The sequence below is a fragment of the Gymnoscopelus microlampas genome, assembly GCF_963454915.1.
Source record: "Gymnoscopelus microlampas genome assembly, chromosome: 4".
Lineage (NCBI taxonomy): Eukaryota > Metazoa > Chordata > Actinopteri > Myctophiformes > Myctophidae > Gymnoscopelus > Gymnoscopelus microlampas.
In genome coordinates this window covers 11,052,870-11,076,538 of record NC_139941.1, presented here as the reverse complement: position 1 = coordinate 11,076,538, position 23,669 = coordinate 11,052,870, and the positions used below count along the sequence as shown (strand labels likewise).

Here is a 23,669-nt window from a genome sequence, read left to right as displayed (position 1 = left end):
ATAATTTGATGATAGCCGATCTACTCTCCCACAATGTGTCGCGTTGCAATGCATTGTGGGATTTTAGATATAGAATGTTCACCTACTGTATTAAGACACAGAGTTAATGTGGTTAAAATCAAAAGCAGACAAATAACGTGGCAGACTAGTAGCAACACAGCTGCAGCTAATCAAATTAATAATGGCCGTGGGTTAGATTTACGTGTGTCCAGAGCCATGGGCATGTATGTAAGCATAGACAGTAGCCACCTGCATCTAAAACAACCATCATTAATTGAATTAGCTGCAGCTGTGTTGCTTTTACTGTATATTACTTTACTATAAGGTCAGCCTTATGCAGCCTGCCATGTTGTAGTTGTACGATGGTGTCAATGGATCTACAAGCTCCCAACGAGTCACATTGTGACTCGTTGTGTGTTTGTAGATCTGCAATTTTCACCTACAGTATAGTAGCATGCCCAAAATGGGACACCAGGTCAAGATGGTTATAACTGCCTCCCTTTATTGCTCTGATGTGACAAGGCACCAAAGAGACACCCAGGGGAAGACGGCTGCGACGCAGTTCATCAGGCCTGAGTTATTTGACCGCACTGACTGCATGGCAGACACATTATTCGCGCGAGGAAGCTTGCGTATGCACAGCTATAATGAAACATATCGTCGCTGTCGTGCAGAAACCTCTTATCTCCATATTATAGCCTTTTGTGTCTTTTCGTAAGTTAACGCCCTATTTGATCATACCACAGCGTCACATAAAAGCATCAAAAGTAGCAGATCCGCAAGCTCAAAACGCGGCGCGTTCGAGCTTGAGGCTCTGCTACTTTTGAATTTGAATCCTGAAAAGTAACAGTTCTGGACATATGAGGTTTCCAACCGACGGACAAAATTTAGAGGCACATATTTACAGATGTCAAGCAGAAGAGGGAGTTCGGCGAAGCGTCGAGAGAATGTAAAAGGCACAAAAAAAAGCGACCTTTCGCAAGAAAGAGGGACCATGATGATCGAGGCTCGGTCACAGAGTCTAATGGGGTGTTTGCACTCGCCGTGGCGCGGCACACGCGGCCGCATTGACTCTTGATTTATATTTTCTGATTCATAGAGGCACATGCATCTTACTTTAATCAGGCTTCCCCCGGTATCACCCCCTTCACACATACACACACACACACACACACACACACACACACACACACACACACACACACACACCTCACTATAGCTGCCAAGTGCCCGTTCCTCCCCCCCCACTCCCATCCACAATGCACATTAACAGCAAAAATATAATCAGTTTTCTGACAGACTATGGTTTTAGCGGATGATGAGTGAATATAGCATTTTGAAAATGGCCCTCCCCCCTATCCTCCATCTCCAAACAGACAGGGAGACCCACTGGATTGGAAGACAATATCAGCCGCGAGGAGGACGACACAACACAGGCTTTTCAAGGGCGTGTGCACAATCTGATGCCTGTTATTTCTCATGTTTGTTAAACCAAAACGGCATTTGAAGTGGAAGAGAAATTTGCCTGCATAGCGAGAGTCTATTTATCCGTTATCTATTAAAAAGGGGCACAAAACCCTATAGGCTGATGTTGTATAGTGAAGTTTTATAGTTCATGTTATAAACTACAGCAGATTAAAAAACACGGCAGGCTTGTAAGCAACACAGTTGCAGCTAATATTGTAAGTAATAAAGGGTGAGTTAGATTTAGGTTTGCCCAGATACATGGGTGTTCCATTGTGCAAGCCTAGATTAGACTTATAGTCAACAGTGTTATTAATTGATCAGCTGCAGCTGTGTTGCTTACATCATGGTGTACTATAAGGTCAACCGTGTGCAGCCTGCTGTAGTTTTTAAACTGAACCCGAAAACAAACTTACAAAATGAGTCTAGGGTTTCATCTCCGTTGAACTTGCCCTTAAAAATGTACCCATAAAGGGTTCAGTTCTCTGCCAGCAGGGATTCCCAACCACTTCAATGACCCCCAGTGTTATATGCATTAGGCCATGGACCCCCATTAAAGGGGGGGTATCACATTTTTATACCATTCTTATCTCTGAGACCGTGAACATAAAATCCTCAGTGTTAACTTAATTTACAGACCTGTAAGTCTCCATTTGCATGCTAAATATCAATCAGTACTAGTATCATAGCAAAATCAAGTTAAAAAGGAAATATTTTTCTTGTCTCATATTCGTCAATACCACAAAGTGATTTTTTTCTTTACGAATTGGGCTCAGGTTTGGGCTTCATTTCCTGCTTGCAGAAATACAAAGAAAAAAGCAAAAGAAAATCTACACCATCATGAATGCTCCCACTGTATTTATAAAATTCTAAATGTTATAAATTCACTCGGATGTGCATTATCCTTGAACTGCATTTCCCGCTTGCAGACACAAACAGGGGGCTGGAAGGCGAAGATTCTAAGCGACTACGGTGAGGGATTTGTGTCGACCTTTAAGCCAAATGCCATGCTGCTTGAGGTGTACAAGCATAATTTAATGTGATCATCATGTTGTCCTCTAATGCTTCCCGGTGCAAGTCACTATGGTTCATTAGTGGTGTTTAAGATGTCTGGGGCATAGGCTAACGACAGGAGCTAGCCACGTTGAAATAATACTGTTGTTTCTGCTGCTGCTGCTTTCATGTGATGGACACAACTGTTGCGTGTAGACTGCGTTTTCAATGAAGTCCCCCGCTAATGAGGAAGCCTTCCTTATACAGCACACAGTGGTGGACAAAGTACTCGACCCCAGTACTTGAGTAGTAGATACTTCTGGTCAAATATTATCCAACTACAAGTGAAGGTAGCTCAGTAACATTTGTATATGAGTTAACGAACTGGAGCACTTGTTTAAAAAAAAAAATACAATACAATAAAATATTTGAAAAAATAAATAGTATTCAATATATAGTATACAAATTACAAAGAACAATGCATTGCAGTATTGACATTTAGGACCCCCCCTATAAATATTTCAAAAGTAGTATTGAAGATAGCCAATCTAATCTTGTAGAGCTGCTATTTTCACTATCTTTGAAAATGTCCCGGAAGTCCCTAGAAAATAAGTACAGATACTCATGTGCAGAAATAATGTGCTTAAGTAGTACTCAAGTAAATGTATTTACTTACTGTCGACCACTGACCATTAATGAGGACCACTCTGCTTCAGAAACCCCTTATCTCCGTATTTGAACTCTTTGTGTTTTTTTCCCGTAAATTAATGCCCTACGACCTACGTTATCACACTACAGCGTCACACCAAAAACATCAAAAGTATAGCAGATCCGCAAGCTCACGAGCAGGTAGATCTGCTACTTTTGCCGTTTTTGAATTTGAATCCTGAAAAGTATCAGTTTTGGACATATGAGGTTTCCACCCGACGGAGACGATATACAGATCGTCAGGGCAAATGACACGCTCTCCTGACTATTGTAGGCCCCGATTCACGGTGACATTTGCCATTAGCTCCGTGCTGAATTCGACCAGTGACAAAAGCAGAAGAAAAGGCTCAAATCATCCCCAATTAAGCGAGGCATCAAACAGTGAAAATCCTAGCAGGAGGATTTTACGGGCGGTGCACTGCGAAAGGTCAGACTCTGGTGGAACAAGGCGCAGTCATAGGATTTATTAGAACTAATGAGCGCTTTCCTTAAACTAAATGAACGCTGGTACACAAGCAAAGAAGGGGGGAAAAAAGGAAACGCCGCACTGAGAGTCTGAGCATAACACCTATTACAAAACGTGTATTTTGGGGCTGGCCAACTTAAAATGTCTATAAAGAAGACGTCAATGAATTAAATGACATTTTCTTGGACATAGCTGTTTGACATGAACATAATTGAACTCGTAAAAAATAAATGGTTTCGAATAATATAACAGAAGTTAAACGATAGAGTTCGAAGAATATTATGATAATAAGATAAATTTACATATTCATCACGTTTTCATCAAGGCTTCATTGTTATCCAACTGGCATTTTCCGGAATCGAAGACGTCCTGTCGAAAAAACGTCCCCTTATACCCCCCAAACCACCTGAGCCTCCGCAATCCTGGTGTTTTTTTCTAACGAGCCCTTGAGTTATTTTTATTTATTTATTGAGATATTCAAATGAACTCACTGTTTGCTTTCTTTCACATTATCTCGCTCTCTCCTGTCTCTCTCTCTCTCTCTCTCTCTCTCTCTCTCTCTCTCTCTCTCTCTCTCTCTCTCTCTCTCTCTCTCTTGGCGGTCAGGGAGGGGAGATGTAACAGAGATTGGCTGTGACAGCGGCAAAATGATGCTAACAAATATCCTAATGAGGATGTGTCAGCCATGTTCCATCCTTCCAACTAGGGCTGGGCGATATGGACTAAATCAAACATCACACTATTTTTGACCAAACACCTCGATAATATCGTATTGTGACGATAATATTGTATAGTGACCATTTATAGCATTTCTTTTTACAAACATAAAAACAAAGAATATCCGATCTACGCGTTGCGTTGTGACACATTGTGAGCTTGTAGATCTGCTATTTTTGCTATATTTGAACATTTTTCAAAGTGAAAATTAGGGCTTAAGTGATTAAAATAAGGAAAAGGCAACACATCCAAGATGGCATCAAAACTGACGCTACAATCATCTCCAAAGTCCGACATACACAAACAAACAAACATTCACAAAGCTGCAGCGACTTAAGTTCAAAGTTGAATTATACTACAACAATATGAAATATTTCCACAAAAAATATGTTCTTACTTCAGGGAAGAGTAAACATGATCCAATCCAGTGATATATAAAATCTAAACCACTTTTTTTCTGTAAAGAAACCAACAGAAATCCCCACAGGGCATAGCAGTGGCGGCCATTTTGTGGTTCCACTAAAAGAAAGGCCATTGCAAAACAAATTAAATTAAAATGTAATTATTAAGTAGAATTACGTAAATATTCCATTTTTTTCTTCTTCACATAATCAAATGTTTTATGGTCATGGGCTAGGTAAGGCTTCATACTGAGGCCACATTGTGTTTTCCAGCTCATATAATAATATCACTGTTATACAGGCATCTATTTATAGAAAAGATTTAGGCGAGAATTAAAAACCTTCTATTCCAGTAAGTTCAAACTTGTATTACTCAATGTCAGTTGCACGTAGTTGATTCTTTTTTTCTGGGGAAAAACTTCAAAGTGTTACCTTCAAAATGAGACCATGCCCATGCATTTATTCCAAATGGTTCAAGAACAACAAACAATTTACTTTGGGTGTGCTGTGTCTAGGCGTTTTTTGCTAATTATACAGGACAGGATTGTTAACAGGTTAAATGTCTGTAATTCTTGTCTTCCTCTTCCTATCAAACTTCCTCAGAGATGAGAGTCAATCAGACTTAGCCATAGGTAGAGATTTCCCGTAAAAAAGAAAGAAGAAGTTGTGTAGGCCTACATAAGTGTATGCAGTGAATATTTTACAAAATCTCACCCTTTTGATATGAATACACAACTTTTTATTGTATCTTTAGTGTATTACCCCAATCCAGCAAATGATACAAATACATACTTTTTATTTGCTTGAGCTTGTATATCGTCTCTGTCGGGTGATAACCTCATATTGACGAGTTGTGTGCTTGTATTGGCTATTTTCGCCGAGCGACCCTGGCACGCAACTTATAAATCAGGCAATAAGTAGGGAGTCGGGATGGAGAAGGCTCCTTTTTATCACGAGGGGAGAAAGGGGACAGCCTGTGATGCCAGTTGACTGTTGGTTGAGACTTCATCACAGGGCAGGAAACAGCTGCCAGCTTCACTGAGCATCCACAGTACACAGTAGCCTACATCACCAGTGTACGCAACCCTCGCACGAGTGGCCAAGTCTGATCGTCTAATAGTGTGTTTTGCTAACATTTTCATTTCAAGGACCCCCACATTGCTGTGTATTATGTACAACATAGAGGTGCATATTGCACTATTGGAAAAAATGATTAAGTGATCAGGTACTGTATATCCCATCAGATACAGACTGAATGTCTGCCCCTAGCTTTGGATTCACCGTGAGCCCCGTTCGTGCAATGAGCGGAGACATCTCAGAGACCACTGTGGCAGGCACATTCCATTAGGGGGACAACGGGGACGCTGTCCCTCTGTCCCTCTGGTCCCAAAGTACCATATGACACGGAGCCTGAGGGCACAGTAACTCAGCCTTAAATAATACACAGAGATGAGCTTAACGGGGAGATCATTTCACTTATGTGGAATAAATATAGCAGGCAGTCCACTGCAACATTGATGTATAATATTGCAGCCTCAAGGAGACAGAAGCATGGGTGAATGGTCTAATGGTATTTCACTCATAATATGGTTCATCAGCAAGATCAACCTGCAGCACAGAGCGAGGGAAATCAATACTTTAAAACGGCATGACCACATCATTTATACCACTGGTTTACAACGTCTGGTCTGGGGTCCACCAGGGGTCCAAAATGACATGTGAACAAGTGAAACAATGTTTTTCTTTGGAACCCCAATCAATACTGTGAAATTATCAGTGTTAATTTAACTCTCAGAGTGTACAAATGGAACCAAATGGACCCCTATTTTAGATTTAAAACTTGGATATTAAGTTTGCTAGAATTGACGAAAATAGACGATCTACAAGCTACTGTGCGCCTGTTGATTGGTGAAAATTATAGATCGGCGACAAGGATAGATAGGCGAAAATGATATTTGAACTAATTTAGACCTGAGGCTGATTCTAAAAACGCCTTTGAAAAAATTCAAATACAATATGTATTTGAACCCCAAAAGGGGTTCCCGTCTTTGCTGCCCAAAATGGGTTAAAAATATCGATATTGAGGTGATTGGTCACAAATATTGCGATATTTGATTTTGCACATATCGCCCAGCTACTAGCATACAGTAGCCTGCACGTCCACCAACTGTATACCCAGTGTAAAGAACGATGTTGACCGGCCCCACCTTTACAGTGAAGGAGGAAACACACAAAAAAGCATCAAGCATACTTGCATTAATTAGACCGAATATTGAGTGGAAACAGCCTGCTCGAGGGCATTTGAACAGAGCCTTGTGTGGCAACACCGTCCGCACATGAGCATGTTGAAGGATTGAGCTCGGCTACGGGGGGGGGCAGGGGGTGGGTGGGGGGTGGTGGTTGAAAGAGTGGTCACATGAGAGGCAGCGTCACGCGTCTGCGATGCCAAAGCCCCGCCGCCATGTCTTATACCGGGGCCTGCGACTGCAATGACCGTGTGTTTTCTGAAGCAAGCCTTTGGTGCTTTGAATGTGTGTAAGGTCGTTTATGGGAGGAGGGAGAGGAGGGAGGGGGGGGGGGTATTGTTTGGGGGCGGGGGGGGGGTTGGGGGGAGCGTTCTGTGCGACGGTGGCCTGATTTTGAAAAGAGCCACCTTTTGAATTTTTTGGACCGGGCTTGCCAGGCGCTTCTTGGCAGCCGGCGGCCGGCCATAAGGCGGGGTGGGGCTTGAGGATAATGGCAGCAGAAGGGAGAGGAGGCTGACAGCTGGCGAAATTCTGCCCCAATATGTTTCCATGAAAGAGGCGAGGAAATTTCAGAAGACGCCGCGCACCGAGCGACACGCTCGGTGGCAAAGGCAAGATTAAAAATAAAATTAGTTAACATCTTGCCCCGTTTCACCCCCGCGCTGCACATTTCAGTGCACGGGGGGTGGGGGGTGTGTGTGAAGGGGGGGGGGGGGGGGGACCTTGATTGCAGCGACCGTTCGCTTTTGTTTTTATGTAAGGAAGAAAGAAAGAAAAGAGACAGGGAAGAGAGAAGCTCACAGTTAATTGGAAGAAGTCACGTGTCAGCCTCCTGAAATGCGTTCAGTACACAGATGTGGCCTCGAGTGTTTTAAGGCATGTCCCTTCATCAGTCTCTCTCTCTCTCTCGTTCTCTCTCTCTCTCTCTCTCTCTCTCTCTGTCCCGTTTCCCTGTCATAGAAGCATATTGTGAATCTAAAATGCAAATGACTCTCTCTCTCTCTCTCTCTCTCTACCTCCAATCAACGTGACTTTAATGAGGTGTAAAATATGTGCATTAATGACAGAAAAAAAGTTATTTAGTTCTGGGGATGAGTTAATTGGTTGTAATCAGGGCCTAGATCCATCTGGTTACGATAGACAACAAACCACTTCATCCTGATGCATCATTAGACATATTGTGAAGCGCTACGCGCCAAGACAGAAAGAAAGAAAGAAAGAAAGAAAGAACGTGTTTATGCACTCGGATTATTCCAAGCATTTATCATCAGGGTATGCTGATAAAACATGAGTCTATTAATATTCTATTAATACAGGCTGACGCTATTAGAACTGGCTAGGGTTATTTACAGCAGCGATGTCATTTCTTTTGGTCTGATATACCTACCTCAGAAGAGTAATTTCCATTTACCTTAACGATGCAGTAGTCAAGTAAAGCAGCATGTTTCAACTGCAAACGTTTTCCAGTGACATTTCCAGATGCAACATTTTAAAAGGTATTCATTTGCGTGGACTGCATTTAAGAACAAAGCACTAGTCCATACACACATTTCCACCCACCGTCCGTCCAGGCTGTGTGGCCCATGGCTACAGATCACATAGCCCGTGCTCTGGATATGGCTATGCATGGGCAATGGTGGAAAAAGTACTTAATGTTTTACTTAAGTAAAAGTATCAATACTGCAATGTAGAAATACTCTGTTAGGGCACGGTCACACCGCACTTTTATTTTACCTCTGGTGCGGAATCTGCCAATGCTTTGTCAATGCAAATGCGTGTCGTGTACATCTTGCGTTTATGCGCTCTATGCTGCTTTTCGGGTGAGTCGAAGGCTCAGGAACCGACACGATGCTTGCGATAGGATAGAGCAACTGGTTGTAGCTGTTGCATGGGAGGGTCCTGAAAGTGAGTGACAGGTGGGCACAACCTGAGTTTAACAGCGGCCAACCATGTATTGGTGTGACCACGCCCTTACAAGTAAAAGTCAGAAATTTAGAATGTACTTCTAAACTTACTTCTAAAAGTATTCGTGTCAAAATGTAATTAAAGTACCAAACTAGAAAGTAGGCTACTCATTATGTAGAATGTGCCATTACACAATTTTTCAAAAGTATAAAATGTTACAAAATATTTTGAAAATAGCCGATCTACAAGCTCACAATGCGTCGCATCGCGACGCATTGTGAGCTTGTAGATCGGCTATTTTCAAATGGCCGAAGTGTATATAGGGCTGAAGTGGGTAATGTATCTTTTGTAATAATAATAAGTAACTAGTAACAAGTTTTCAAATAATAATAATATAATAATACAATAATTGTAGTGGAGTAAAAGTACAATATTTGCCTCTGAGATGTAGTGGAGTAGAAGTAAAAGTACTGCAAATTGTAAATTCTCCAGTAAAGTAAAAAATACAGTGCAGTACTTGAGTAATTGTACTTAGTTACTTTACACCACTGGCTATGGGCAATGCCAATGTGCACGTATACAGACGGACGGACTTGACATAACATTGTTAATTTTCTAGCCTTCTGCAGAAGAAGACAGGCTATACCGCTAGATCTTCGTCTTTCTACAAAAGCAATACGTGTGGGATGGGTGTCTGAAGGGAATAGATGGGGAGTCTCCGGGCCTTTGTAAGTGACACATGTGGTATGTTTTTCAAGGCTGTTAACACTTCAGACGAAGCGAGCTCACGGTTCACACATTTGAGCTCTTGGCCTGTTAGGAAACAGAGAAACACGCTTGTTTGGACACGGTCGCACTCCTAACAGATGGAGAGACCATCTTTAAGTTTAGCGGCTTGGGGAAAGCACACGGCAAGTAGACAGCAGACACTAGGCTGATCACACAAGCGCTAAGAGTATTCATACAAGAGCCCTCTGATGCATTTTTATCCTGACTTACACACAACACATGCAATATATAGTCCAATTCGTCTGCATTATACACAACCAATTGTAAGGATTACATGGTTTAGATCAGGGGTGTTCAACAGGCGGTCCGGTTGGGGGGGTCCTCAGAGTTACTGCATACATTAAAAGAAAACATGGCTTTTTGTATAATTGTATATAATGTGTTCGTCACACTACTGGACACCGTTTGGGAACCATGCATTGCATTAGAGTGAGCTGTGGATACAAAATACGAGAATGTGTCACTTCCCGTCTCTCCCTGTTTCCTGTCTCTCTCTCTCTACTGTGTACTATCAATAAAGGAAGAAAGAAAAATATATCTGTAAAACTTTATACATCTTACAATAAATGTGCAAATTTCTGTATGTCAGCCAAATGTCTGTATGTCGACCAATATGCCCAAATCCTAAAGGAGGACTGGCCAGCCGGCCGGCGGACCTCTGACGTCATGCTCATGTCACTATGACTCCCATATAAGGAGTTCCCAATGCAGCTACGCCCAAACATGGAGTGTGTTGTGTAACCTCAATGTGTCGGGTTAGGGTTGGCATCATGGCATCAGGCGCAAACAAATCAGCTCCATATATGGGCACAAAAGGGGTATGCTCATATATGGGCATAATGACATCAGCGATCCCCATATATGGGCATAAAATGGACAAGGACTGACAGATACACAGATCTGGTTGTCCAGAGCCACATACATACATACATATATGGGGCCGATTTCAAGAAGAGGCAAGAACTCAAGGGAGTGTGGCGCCGTCGAGTAGTTCAGATATCCTGTTGTCCAGAACTGCCGATCCGACCAATATGCCCATATATGGACATTCCAACACATCAGTATGTACTTATGACATCAGGGATCTCCATATATGAGCATAAAAAGGACACTGGTAGACGGGTACAACGGGTACTCTGACAAAGCCCTGGTGGTGTGACGTAGGTGTGACGTACAGTAGGTGAGAGGGTCGCATAGCGGCCGAAACCTCTAGTCATATAATGGAGATCCACAACCGCAGATCCAACTGATATGGGCCTGCCCATATACGTATAGGCATACTGATGACATCAGGGATCTCCATATATGGGCACAAAAGGGACACAGACAGACAGACGGCTACAATGGGTATTGTATAACCGGGTAAGGCCAATTGCATCGTTCCCGACTTGCAACAGCGTCTGTGTAAATTGGCAATGATTTTTGTTGAAGCCTATGACATCCGAACAGGCCTTACATATAAGGAGCAAAATGCTACGCAATCATACGTACACTTCATCGGAACACAATATAAAGAGATACGAACAGAGACAGAGACACAAAGAGTTATTGATAGAGACGGGCGTAGAGTTAAAGCCATCAATAAAGTTTTTTTCTGATTCTGATCTCTAACAGACCTAGACTACGTCCCCATCACATATCATGGATAGCAACAATTCTGATGATAAACCAAACCTCCTGAAAGGGGTGAGGTCCCTATCTTCCCAGACTCAGGACTGTTGTTCTGAGTGTCCATACGCCTTCATGGCTCAGGTCCTCCATAACCAATCGCAGAGTCACCACAACCTCTCCTGGCAAATGCTCAGGAATGGACAGATGACCTCAACCAGCCGGAAACAAGGAGACGCAGATGAACCAAGATCTTACAGTCATCAACAGTTTACAAAGACTGTAACTCAAGCAGGAGAAGGAAAGACACATCAGCCGACTGACTCAGGAAAGAAAAGTCACATTTTAAAACAGTGTGACGAAGGTTTCAGTAACTCGAGTGACCTGGAGACAAACCAACGTATTCACACTGGAGAAAAACCTTTCCACTGTAAACAGTGTAACAAAGGTTTCAGCCAGTTACGTAGTCTAACGAACCACCACCGTATCCACACTGGAGAAAAACCGTACCACTGTAAACACTGTGAAAGGACTTTCGGTAATTTAAGCAATATGAACAGACACCAGCGCATCCACACAGGGGAGAAACCTTTCCTCTGTAAACAGTGCGCCAAGAGTTTTGCCGATTCGAGCAACCTCAACAGACACCGGCGTATGCACCACACAGGACATTGCGATTGTAAAGATTGTGACAAGAGCTTCGGCTGTCTGCGTGATCTGGAGACACACCAGCGTAGTACACACGCCGGGGACAAACATTTCCACTGCAAACTGTGCGACAAGAGTTTCAGTGTCGCGGCTGTTCTGGAGAGACACCAGCGTGTTCACACCGGAGAAAAACCCTTCGACTGCAAACGGTGCAACAAGAGCTTCAGAAACTTAAGTAACCTGAAGTCGCACGAGCGTCTGCACACCGGAGAAAGACCTTTCCACTGTACGGAGTGTAACAAGAGATTCAACGATTCGAGTAACCTGTTCAGACACCAGCGTATCCACACGGGGGAAAAACCCTTCGTCTGCAAACTGTGTGACAAGGGTTTTGGTCAGATAGGCGATCTGAGGACGCACCTGCGTGTCCACACCGGGGAGAAACCCTTCCACTGTAAACGGTGCGACAGGAGTTTCAGCCAGTTAGGTAGCTTAAAGACACACCTGCGTCTCCACTCCGGAGAAAAACCTTTCGACTGTAAACAGTGTGGCAAGAGTTTCAATCGGGCGGGAAGTCTTAAGACGCACCAGCATAAACACACCGGGAAAAAGCCTTTCCAGTGTAAAGAGTGTGGCAAGGGTTTCGGTCTGTCAGGTAATCTGAGAAGACACCAGCAAGATCAGCATACACAACTGTAATCAGTTTCATAGGAGTTTCAATGATTTAGGTAATCTAAAAAAATATTCCTGAAGTGAACGCATTACTGTCAAAATGCCTTGCTTCAAATCAAATAATGCTAAGTGCTGAAAAATAGAGGAAAGAGAAAACAAAAAAGCTTGCATGACAGAAACACCAGAAGTTTTAAACCTTCGTCGACAGTCAGACAGACAATCCAAAGCAATGCTCTGTGCTTTGCTTTGGCCCTGTTCCTAGGAGCCACAACATAAAGGCCTTTATGTTGTGGCTCCTAGGAACAGGGCCAGTAAAGGAACGTGTTTGTCTTCGGCTGATCCCGCAGACCGCTGGACTGATCGGTGTTAAATGTCTTGTGCGTGCTGCCAGTAGGTCAAGGAAGTAAAGCCCCAAAAGGTTTTCATATCAATATGACGTCATCTAGAGGAAGTCAGGGATCCACAGAAAACCATGACATTATAAAATCCTGTCTTATTACGTGAGTCTGTGAGTTTGTCTGTGAGCATGTCTCTCTGGTACTAATCTCGCAAACTGCTGGACCGATCAGCGCCAAATGTCTTGTGCACGCTGCCAATAGGCCAATGAAGTACCTCCCACTTTTTTTTTCAGTTTCAGTTTTCCTTAAGTATTTACTGTAACTTCGAAAAGGATGATGTCATAGACTGGCCACGTGGATTCCGAGATCCCCATTGAAGCCACGTCATTATTGGGCCCCGTCTTGTTTCGTTATTTATTGTTTGCAATTATTGTGTTGGGCCACGTGACAACAAACCCAACTGTGACCTGGGGGACATTCCCATGAAGCAGACTATATTCATTTATGCCAATTTAAAGCTGTTACTTTTCAGGATTCAAATTCAAAAATAGCAAAAGTAGCAGATCTACAAGCTCAAAACGCATCGCTTCGCACTGCGTCTCCAGCTTGTACTACTTGTGTGTTTTATACTGATTATATATGTCTTGCTGTCTTGCTCTTATGCGCGGGGTGGGGCTTTTCGAGACAGGTTTTTTTACGCGAGGCTCGCGAGGAGGAGGAGGAGGCGCGAGGCGGGGCTTTGATAGCCTACGAGGCGGCGCGAGGAGGAGGCGCGTGGCGGGGCTTTGATGCGACGCGGACCACACGTGATAATAGTTATTGTCCATGACGGAGGCGCGCCGACTCAGCAGAGCTTGAGGCCGAGGAGACGCACCCGAGCGCCAATTTCCCTGTAACATATACATATACAATATTGTTTTTTTTATGACGTACCTCCCCGGTTCTAGTTATAATGGAAACGTAAACAAAAAAATACATCACAGAACTTCACAGGTTTTGGAAGGTTTCTTTCTGTGGTAGGTTCTGGCTAACCCTTCATAGCCAAAAAGAGACTTTTTTTTGTTATCCTTTTAGCCTAAATGTCTTACTGTACCACGAGCTGTTCACAATTCTAATAAAGTATTTTTTAATACCACACCTGGAGTCAAAGTATAGATACTCTTGACTCCAGTAATTGACTCCAGTACTGGGGGGGTTGAGTACTCTGTCTCCCACCACTCCTCGGCAGACTGTTGGTATTTACAGGTGATGAGCACACGCAGTAGGAGCCTCCGCGGTGATGTATGGCAGGCGTCACAGTCACGCTTTAGCGGTGGTACATTGAGAGGCATGGCACAGTGGGGCTCGGCGCGCTGGCTGCTGTATTGTTTAGAAGGAGAGGGGAGGGTACTGCAGAAGGTCAGGGCCACCATACACAACATAATTAGGCGAGCTCACGCTGTGCCGTGACTGACAGCATATCAAATAAGCCAGAGGACGTTTCAGGCTAAAAAGGAAGGGACTTGCTAATGGTATACTGTAAGCACAGTGTTTTCCAAACAGTGGGTCAGTCTTTTTCCAAATACATTTCCAAATCATTTCAGAAATTAAAAAAATATATAATTTTTAAAGAAATAGTGAAGTAGTTTCATTCATTCATAATGGATTAGTTTTTTTAAGTCCCCAGGAGACGACAAATGTATCTTTTGGGTCTCAGCTTAAAAAGTTTGGGAACCCCTGTAATAAGCGTAAAGCTTAGGGTTGCGGGGCTGAATGTCCTCCCTTGGCCAGGAGAAATATTGCGCTCATGAGTTTCAGGCAGTACTACTTGTCAATCAGTAGGTGTCCTCCTGCCCGTCACCAGGGTCTAAATGTCTCAACAGCAGAGTTACAATATGGTTTCATTCACTAAAATAAGAATTGCAGCTTTAATGTAATTTCTTCAACATTCTTCAACAAGAATTCCATCACAATTATGCTATGGTTAAGGTAGTCACATCATCACATGGTGCAAATAATGGGAACTTATACACACAAATCACACCAAGAACATTACATTTTGGCACTAACTTTTACTGAAGCTTCCGGTGGTGGACAAAGTACCCAACACCTGGTAAAATATCACACAACTACAAGTGTAAGTTGTTCAGTCAAACTTCAAATCGAGTTCAAGTAGGCCTACTGTACTAGAGTAAGTGCTTTAAAAATACTTAAGTATTCAAAAGTATGAACAACGAAGTACATTTTCTTTTCAATATCATTGCTGTATTAAAATGGACATTTTAGAACATGTAGTATTTTACAGAAATATACAGTATAATAGTGTAAATAGCAGATCTACAAGCTCACATTATGTTGCGATGCATTGTGTTATGAGCTTGTAGAAGTGGTATTCGCTATTTTAGAAGAGAAAAAAAGATATATCTTTGACTTTTTAGTTTTTTACATTTTTCCCTGGTTGAAAGTGCTTATGTAAAAAACAATCTCAGGAAGACAGATTGTGTAAGAGAGAATAAATTATCACCATAGATCTGTGTGTGTTGTGTGTCGTGTGCACGTGCATGCGTGCGCGCCAGCCTGCACACGTGCACATGTGCAGGCGCGCGCGCGTACAATCCTCCTTGCTCTTCACAGATCACTAGCGGTCCTCAAGCCCCTGGCCCTCCTGTCCTGATGATGTAATTATTTCCCAGCGGCACCTGGGAGCCGGGGCCTCGCCACTCGGAAGGCATCACTCACGGCCAAGTATGCAGATGTTTCTAATTGCTTTCCATTACCAAGAATAACAGCTGTTTATATCTATCAGCAAATAATTCACAAGAGTTCCAGACTGTTAGGATAACATCTCCCACCTGGTCACCATCAATGGCTGTCGACGGCAGAGGACAGTGCAGCGCCTTGCCAGGTCGACTCTCTTGTTTACAGAGTCCCTGGACGAGCTCGGGCTGGAGTGTCACCTTCAGCCATACCGTCCAGTGGTGGAAGGAGTGTAGAGTCTGCTATAGATCAGAGGTTCTCAAACTTTTCAGGCTGTGACCCCCCAAAATAATCATATTTTGGGTGTCACCCTGAAAAGAACTTGTAATTTGTAGGCATTACATTTAGTTTGACTCGGTTCCACAGATAAATATTGTGAAAATAGCCGAACTACAAGCTCACAACAACGCCTCGCACTACTGCACTGATAAAAAGTCATTAGATTGTCAATTTAGAAATGTGCAGATACCCTGTATACACTTATACTATGTTGGTTTGCTTACTGTTGAGTGAGAAAACAATGTTGCACAGTAAGCTAATCGCAGGGGACCCCCCAAAATGATTTGGGGACCTTTGGGAACCAGTGCTATAGATAGTCAAACTAGAAGGAATGCAAACACAAACTCCAGGCACAAAAGCGATATCAAAAACCAAGGGGTCCACAGCAATATATGTTCTTTTGTATTCGTTCTTGTTGAACTTTTAATGCATGTTATTTAATGGCCTCTTCCATTAAGGAAAGGATTCCAAATAAGCCTTACAGCCTTTTCTTGCCCATTACTGGACAGCCGGATCTCTGTGTCTGTCAGTCCTTGTCCCTTTAATGCCCAACTATATGGAGATAGCTGATGTCATCAGTATTAGCCCATATATGGGCCTTCCCCCTTTTGTGCCCATATGGAGCTGACTGATTTGTTTTCTGCAGGCAAACCACCACACTACTCCAGTGGCTGATGGAATAGAGGGAAATGATTAGTAAAAAATATATTAAAATATTTATATTTATTGTTTTGATATATAAACAAACACAGGGCAAAGTAACATACAATGCCTTTAAGGGGTTATGTTGTTGAGTTGTAGCACTGCAGTGAGCAGACTTACTGTCTCCACACTTTATTTCTGTAGAGATGTTTTGTCGCAGGGCATTTTAAACATTATTGGCTTTGCACCTACTTATGCTTTCCTTGTCATGGGGCATCAACCTTCATTTGGCCCTGCATTATGACCCAGGAAGCTCATTTCTCTCCGTTTAATCTTTGCTCATAGAACCTCATAGGCCGGCCTATAGAAGGTGACTGATGGTCAAATACCTTTGTGATGTATCTGCTCTATATGCTGCCATTGGTCACTCTACACAGTAAAATCACTACTTTTAATTTGTCAATTTCTCAACTCCGAGAGTGTACAAATGGAACCAAATGGGCCCTTACGGGTCAATTCGGTTCCATTTGTACACTCTCAGAGTTATTAAAGCTGCTATAGACCAGTGGTTCTCAAACCTTTTCATGTCCAGGACCCCCAAATTAATATGTATTTGGCCGCGGACCCTCATCAGAAAAAAGATTGTAAATCTCCTATTTTCACATTGTCTATTTATATAGGGGTTAATAGTTCAACTGATTTTGATGCTCTATTAAACCATTTTGCCGGGGACTTCTTGCACCACTGGGATTTGACCGTCTTCACTCTGCTGTGCCTGACACATTCTCTCTCTCTCTCTCTCTCTCTCTCTCTCTCTCTCTCTCTCTCTCTCTCTCTCTCTCTCTCTCTCTCTCTCTCTCTCTCTCTCTCTCTCTCTCTCTCTCTCTCTCTCTCTCTCTCTCTCTCTCTCTCTCTCTCTCTCTCTCTCTCTCTCTCTCTCTCTCTCTCTCTCTCTCTCTCTCTCTCTCTCTCTCTCTCTCTCTCTCTCTCTCTCTCTCTCTCATATCAGCACCAGCACATTTCTAGCTAGCTCTTTATTTCCCCCTTGCAGGAAGAGGCCAGCTCCAGTATGGTGGATGTACGTCTGACACACTGGGCTGTTGGGACCGAGCCATGTGACGCGGAGCGCTGCCAACAAGAGCAGAATGTCATTATGAGTGGAGGCTGCTGTGGGCCTGCCACCATCACAGGGAATTCATCACCGCAAGTGATGATGATAATGGACTTTGCTGCAAATGACTTTGGAAGAGCAGGGTTTTTGGCAAGCGGCGCCCGGCTCTGACTGGAATTTCCGCCCTTACTTCAGAAAAGCTGGAGGAGGAGGAGGAGGGGGGGGGGGGGGGTTCTGGTGGTCCAGCTGGACCCCAACGATGACATACCCTGCTGTGGTGGTTCATGGAAGTGACAATGTGGCAGATATAGTGTGAGCCAGTGTAATCATCTTCCACATTATGTCCTGCATTACTACTCTCAACCTTTTATTTATTTATTTCGAGGACCCCTGTTTTATATGCATTAGGCCACAGACCCCCATTTCATACATTTTTTTTTTTTTTAATCTCTGGGACCCCAATCTACAGTGTTATTTTAACTCTGAGAGTGCACATTTTGTGCTCAAGACAATTCGTTCAGGTTATGAAGTAGAAACTGGGTATTGCATTGAACTGGAAATACTACAGTACCACCAAACAGTTGCCTTTTACATCCATGCATGTCCAGACTCATGTAGTATCTAGTATGTAGTGAGCCAAGACTTCATTTAATGTATTTGCTTAGTGAGGTCACAATGACCTTGACCTTTGACCTGTGGCCACCTACTAATAATCAGTTCATCCTTGAGTCCACGTGGACATTTGTGCCAAGGCTTGAAACGGATGTACGTACGGACGAACGGGCGGACAACCCGCAAACATAATGCCTCCAGCCATGGCTGTTATGGTGGAGGCATAAGAAAAACATCTCACAACCTACAGTAATTGGTAACCAACGCCAATAGATGTGCATAGTAGAGCTTTGTTTTCAGCACCCTCTGGAGCAGTGGTTCTCAACCAGTCATCCGGGGACCACCAGTGGTCCTTGAGGGGGTTCCAGGTGGTCCCCAGCTAAATGATGGGGAGTTGGTAACCAAATGGACCCTTATAGATCTTTAACTCTTGAGAGCGTAAAATGAAACCGGGTCCATTTGGTTTCATTTTACGCTCTCAAGAGTTACATTATTGTTAAACATCTGCATGACTTAATTAAATAATTGTTATTTTAATAAACGTTTGCGTGTCGTCTCTCCTATTGTACCAACATCAATACAGCATGGAATTGTGGACAAGATCTTATCCAATGATAACGAAATATTCAAAGTTTTGGGTCTGAGAGGTTTAATCTCATTCAAATGGTGATCTGTGGCTCAAATGCCGAATAAATAATGGACCTTGATATGAAAAGGGTTGAAAACCACTGCTCTGGAGGATCAATTTTGCAGACAGACAGACAGACAGACAGACTCATTACAACAGTTTAACACCCCCCCCCTCTCGCATACACATTCATTGTCTTCCCCTCTCCATCTTTCTCTCAGATTTCTATCACTCAAATGGCTCTCTAATGCGCAAAGTCTGATCGTTAATTCCTTGTGTCAATTATATTTGTCTCACCAGTCAATCAAAGGTTGAGTTTCCAATTGTAAGTGTTGGGTTTTCCCCTCGCTTTGCACGTCCTTTGTGAATGGAAGTAAGATCTGCAATGTTATTGACATTATGTCTACACAAGTTAACAGTCAATTGTAGATAGGACTGACAAGCAGCAGCATGTAGGAGATGCACAGTTATATCTGAAAGTTGGCAGACCATGTCAGCATAGACCAGTGGTTCTCAAATGGTGTGTGTTTTACCGTGAGACAAGCCAAGGAGTGCCTTGGGATTTTGTGACAATGACACATTATTATTGCAAATACAACTTTACAAAAATAATATTTAAAAAGAATTAAAACAAAAAAGAAAATAATTTCTCTTTATAAGCTCACAACATGTTGCGATGTGATGTGTTGTGAGCTTGTAGTTTCGCTATTTTCACTATGAATACAGGTGTGACTTTCCCAAGTTTAAAAAACCACTGGCATAGTCTCTCTCGCTCTGTGTATGTATGTATGTGTGTGTGTGTGTGTGTGTGTGTGTGTGTGTGTGTGTGTGTGTGTGTGTGTGTGTGTGTGTGTGTGTGTGTGTGTGTGTGTGTGTGTGTGTGTGTCAGTTTGCATGAGACGAACAGAGAGAGTAGACAAATTAGTCTCTCCATAGCCATACTGTACACACGATGACATCATTTAACTCTTTGCCTGACATGGACGTGTTTCCTCGTCGAATTCTGCCAAGGCGCACGCAGCCTGCCGACGACGAGTTTGGACGAGTTTTTGTTTTAAGTGGTTTTCCACTAGATGGCGCGGTTATCTATCCTATGAATGATGCTTTCACTGCCTGATGACGACAGACCCGGAATTGGCCTCATTTATAAACATTAAAAGCTTGTTTACTTCCTGTTTATTTCCTATGAGGAAATGGCTATATCTCTGCTAGATCTCCGTTTCTCTTGCTTTACTGCAATAACAAGCCTCATTCAAATGGCCACAGCTGTGCAGTAAAATCGCCGTTTTTACCGGCAGTGGTGGCACACTATTACACTATCACTCTGGCAGTTAAAGAGTTAACATTAAACTCAGTAGGGTTTTTCCTACTCAAATCAGCCAAAACATGTTATTGTCAGCAACTCTACATCTCATATTTAACTTTCATTTTATAATTTAAGTCAAATGGGGCTCTGTTCACGCTGAAACCTTGCCCAAAATTAGAGTCAGACGTCATAGATACGTCAGTGACCACTTACGTCACAGATGTCTGACGTCACATGCGATGTGACTGACGTCACATGCTGGCCACATGCAGTGCGACATGCACATTGGTTCAGCAACACAGTTTCGTTTTTTCACTAACGGAGATCCATCATGGCGACGCAGACTAGAGCGACACCGCCAGAGATTGCCGACACTCGTCGGGAACTCGAAGAACTGGTGAAGAGGAAGCAAGAACTGACAGAGACATTGTCGAACTTGGAAATACGGATCTATGCAATAGAGGGCAGCTACTTGGAAGACACCCAGATGTACGGGAACATCATTAGAGGATGGGACAAATACCTCACCAACCCAAACACCTCCAACGGCAAGACGATGGACAGAGGAAATGGAACATTCAAGGAAGCAGAGCGTTTGTTCAGCAATTCTTCTGTCACGTCAGCAGCTTGTGCACTTGGCTGTAAACCAGATCATATGAAGTGTGAGCCGAGTGGTGGGACAGAGAGCAGCGATGTCTCCCCAGACCTCCAGGACCAAGACGAGCCTGGTCAGGAGGACACAGAGGATGGACATGGAACCCTGCAGGACTTGAAGCCACAGAGAGCTCCCTCGTCATCCTCAAGTGGCCGCCATGCACAAGAAGAGGAAGGACAAAAACAGACATGAAAAATAGTATTCAAAAATACAAATTACAGATCGACAGGCTGAAATTTTGCCCAAATCTGGAGTCATAACGTAATAGATAATTATGTCGTTAGATGTCGTTAGATGACTGATGTCACCGGCTGGTCACATGAAGCCTGAGATCCACATTATTGGAGCTGCACCATTCCCATGTGGCCCCCGAGATCCATATGGTTTGATTACATAACATTCAATTACATTTTTTTTTACATGCCCAAACTATGGATGCCAGGTCAAAAGTGATACCGTAGTTTATTCAATGCCATTTTGCTACTGTGTGTTGTCCTTACATAATATCCCCATTTTTATAATCAGCTTTTTTCCTCATGACAGCTATTTTAACCACTTGAGGTTCTAGAACATTCGTTGCAAATAGCATTGCATTGTGACACGTTGTGAGCTTGTAGATTATTTTCGGCGAAGACATTTCTATGAGGGGGGAGGGGGGACCAAGTACAGAGCGGTCTACGAAGTATCAGTTGACATGGTAAACTAATTAAGTGGTTAAGCACACAGGGATAAAGATAACTGCCAACTTTGCCAGAGCAAACTCAGAGCAAACCTTGTCAGGTGATAAAACTGGGGCACTAAATAACAATGAGTAGGTCTTGGGCAACAGCAAATATGACAAGACCCAAGCCTCATTATAAAAAGTGACAAATACACTTCGCTAAAAGAAAGGTTTAGCGCTATAGCGTGGCATTCTCTGACCAGGATAGGCCAGTGGTTCTCAAACACTTTCATGTCAAGGACCCCCAAACTGTATTTATTTGGCCCCGGACCCCCTTTTGAAAATATTTTGACGCCCCAGAAGTGAAGATAAAACATTTTTCAAAAATAGTCATCCTCGTTTTGCTGGGGACCCCCTGGATCGCCCTCAAGGACACCTACGGGTCCCCGGACACCACTTTGAGAACCAGTGGATTAGGCTACTGTGAACGTGAAATGCCTCATTAAAACTATTATACTTGAAAGCTTGCACTTTCTGTCATTAGATCAAATGCAGGTTGTGGTCATGAAGAGGTGGTTTAATGTGCAAATTACGTTTGACTGTAACAGCTTCGGCAGACTGTCGACCGCATCATTAGCAATTTTACCCACTTTCTTCATAATGCAACATTCTGTCATGCATATTCAAATATGCAATCTGACCTACAGTACCATTTTACTTTTGTTTTACTTTCCCATGCCAAGAACGCTCAAATGGTCACAATAGCCTCTGGCTGTGGCCCATCTAAATGGCTTAGAAAAATAAAAGAAAGAAAACAGCTGATCTACATCGGTCAAAAATAGCAGGTCTATAAGCTCTTATAGATCGTCTATTTTTGAATAGACAATGTATAGGTTTATAAATGTTTTGCAATAATAATAATCCAAATCTACAAATTAAAGGTACTGTAGGGTAAGTGATTTACTTTTGTTAAAATAAGTGTTAAATAGCTTTATATTCAGATAGTACTCATTGCAATAGAGTGTTTGTTCAGTAAAAGGAGTCTCCCATGTCTCTCCAGCTCTTTATTAAACAGAAAATGCATTTTCAATGCTCTCCCCTGATTGGCTTAAAATGTTGTCACCTACCTGAAAATGTATTTATATTCTGTTCACTAAAGAGCTGGAGAGACCCCTGTGACCGAACAAACGCTCTGTAGCAATGATTACTATCAGAATATAGTACTTTAACCTTTGGGGGAAAAAAATCACTTACCCTACCTTTAAGTATAAGTATAGTTTAAGTGTAGTAGAGTAAAAGGTATAAAGTATAAGCATATAAAGTATTGAACAATGGACATACTAAGTAAAGTAAATGTACTTCTGTGCTGCGTACTTCAATGTACTTTCCACCACTGACCGTATGCGAGGAATGTCTGAGGGTTTGCTCAGCACAGCGAGTGCTCTTCCAGCTGCTAATGTGACAGTTGGGTTTGGGCTTTGCAGTTCAGCGGACAGAGTTGTTCCGGGGAGAAGGCAGGAGGATGTTACCCAACTTATCCGATTACCCATCATGTATATCACACATCCTGCCGCCCAACTTTACAATAAGACAGCCGTCTGCCTGGGAGACGGCAGCGAAGCGAGAGGAGCGGGAGAGAGGAGAGTTGTAAACAAAGCTTGACTGACATGGCAGCAGACGCTTTGTGAGACCCAGCTGAAGGTTCACCATATGCATCAGCGGTTCTTTGAGATGGTTGAGGTGCTGCTCTATAGCGCCACTGTTGTAAAGATACGTTCTCTATTGGTTATTCAGCTAGTTTATGCACCTCTAATGGTTCAGATTAAGACTCAAGGAGCACCCCCCCCACAGAAGGGCCATTGGGTGGGCATGCAAACACTTTGCTCGAGTTGTAAGGCATGTGTGGGTCAGACAAAAAAAACAAAAAATCTTTAAAATACTTGTCAGCTCCGTTACACTCTCCTATTCGTTTTAATCCTAATTATATTCCATCTCAATGAGATTGGAAGGAGAAGGGTCTGATAACTTTTTCAGATCTACAGTATACGTGAATCATTTAGCATCATTTACTCAGCTGAAAGAAG

At 42.9% G+C, this 23,669-nt stretch overlaps 1 pseudogene across 1 annotated transcript; it reads left to right on the top strand.

Annotated features, from left to right (window-relative positions):
* Positions 1–20,600: 20,600 nt before the first annotated feature.
* Positions 20,601–21,123, top strand: LOC311043942 (chromatin modification-related protein MEAF6-like; annotated as a pseudogene). Its single transcript has one exon. The product of its transcript is annotated as a chromatin modification-related protein MEAF6-like (transcript).
* Positions 21,124–23,669: the final 2,546 nt, after the last annotated feature.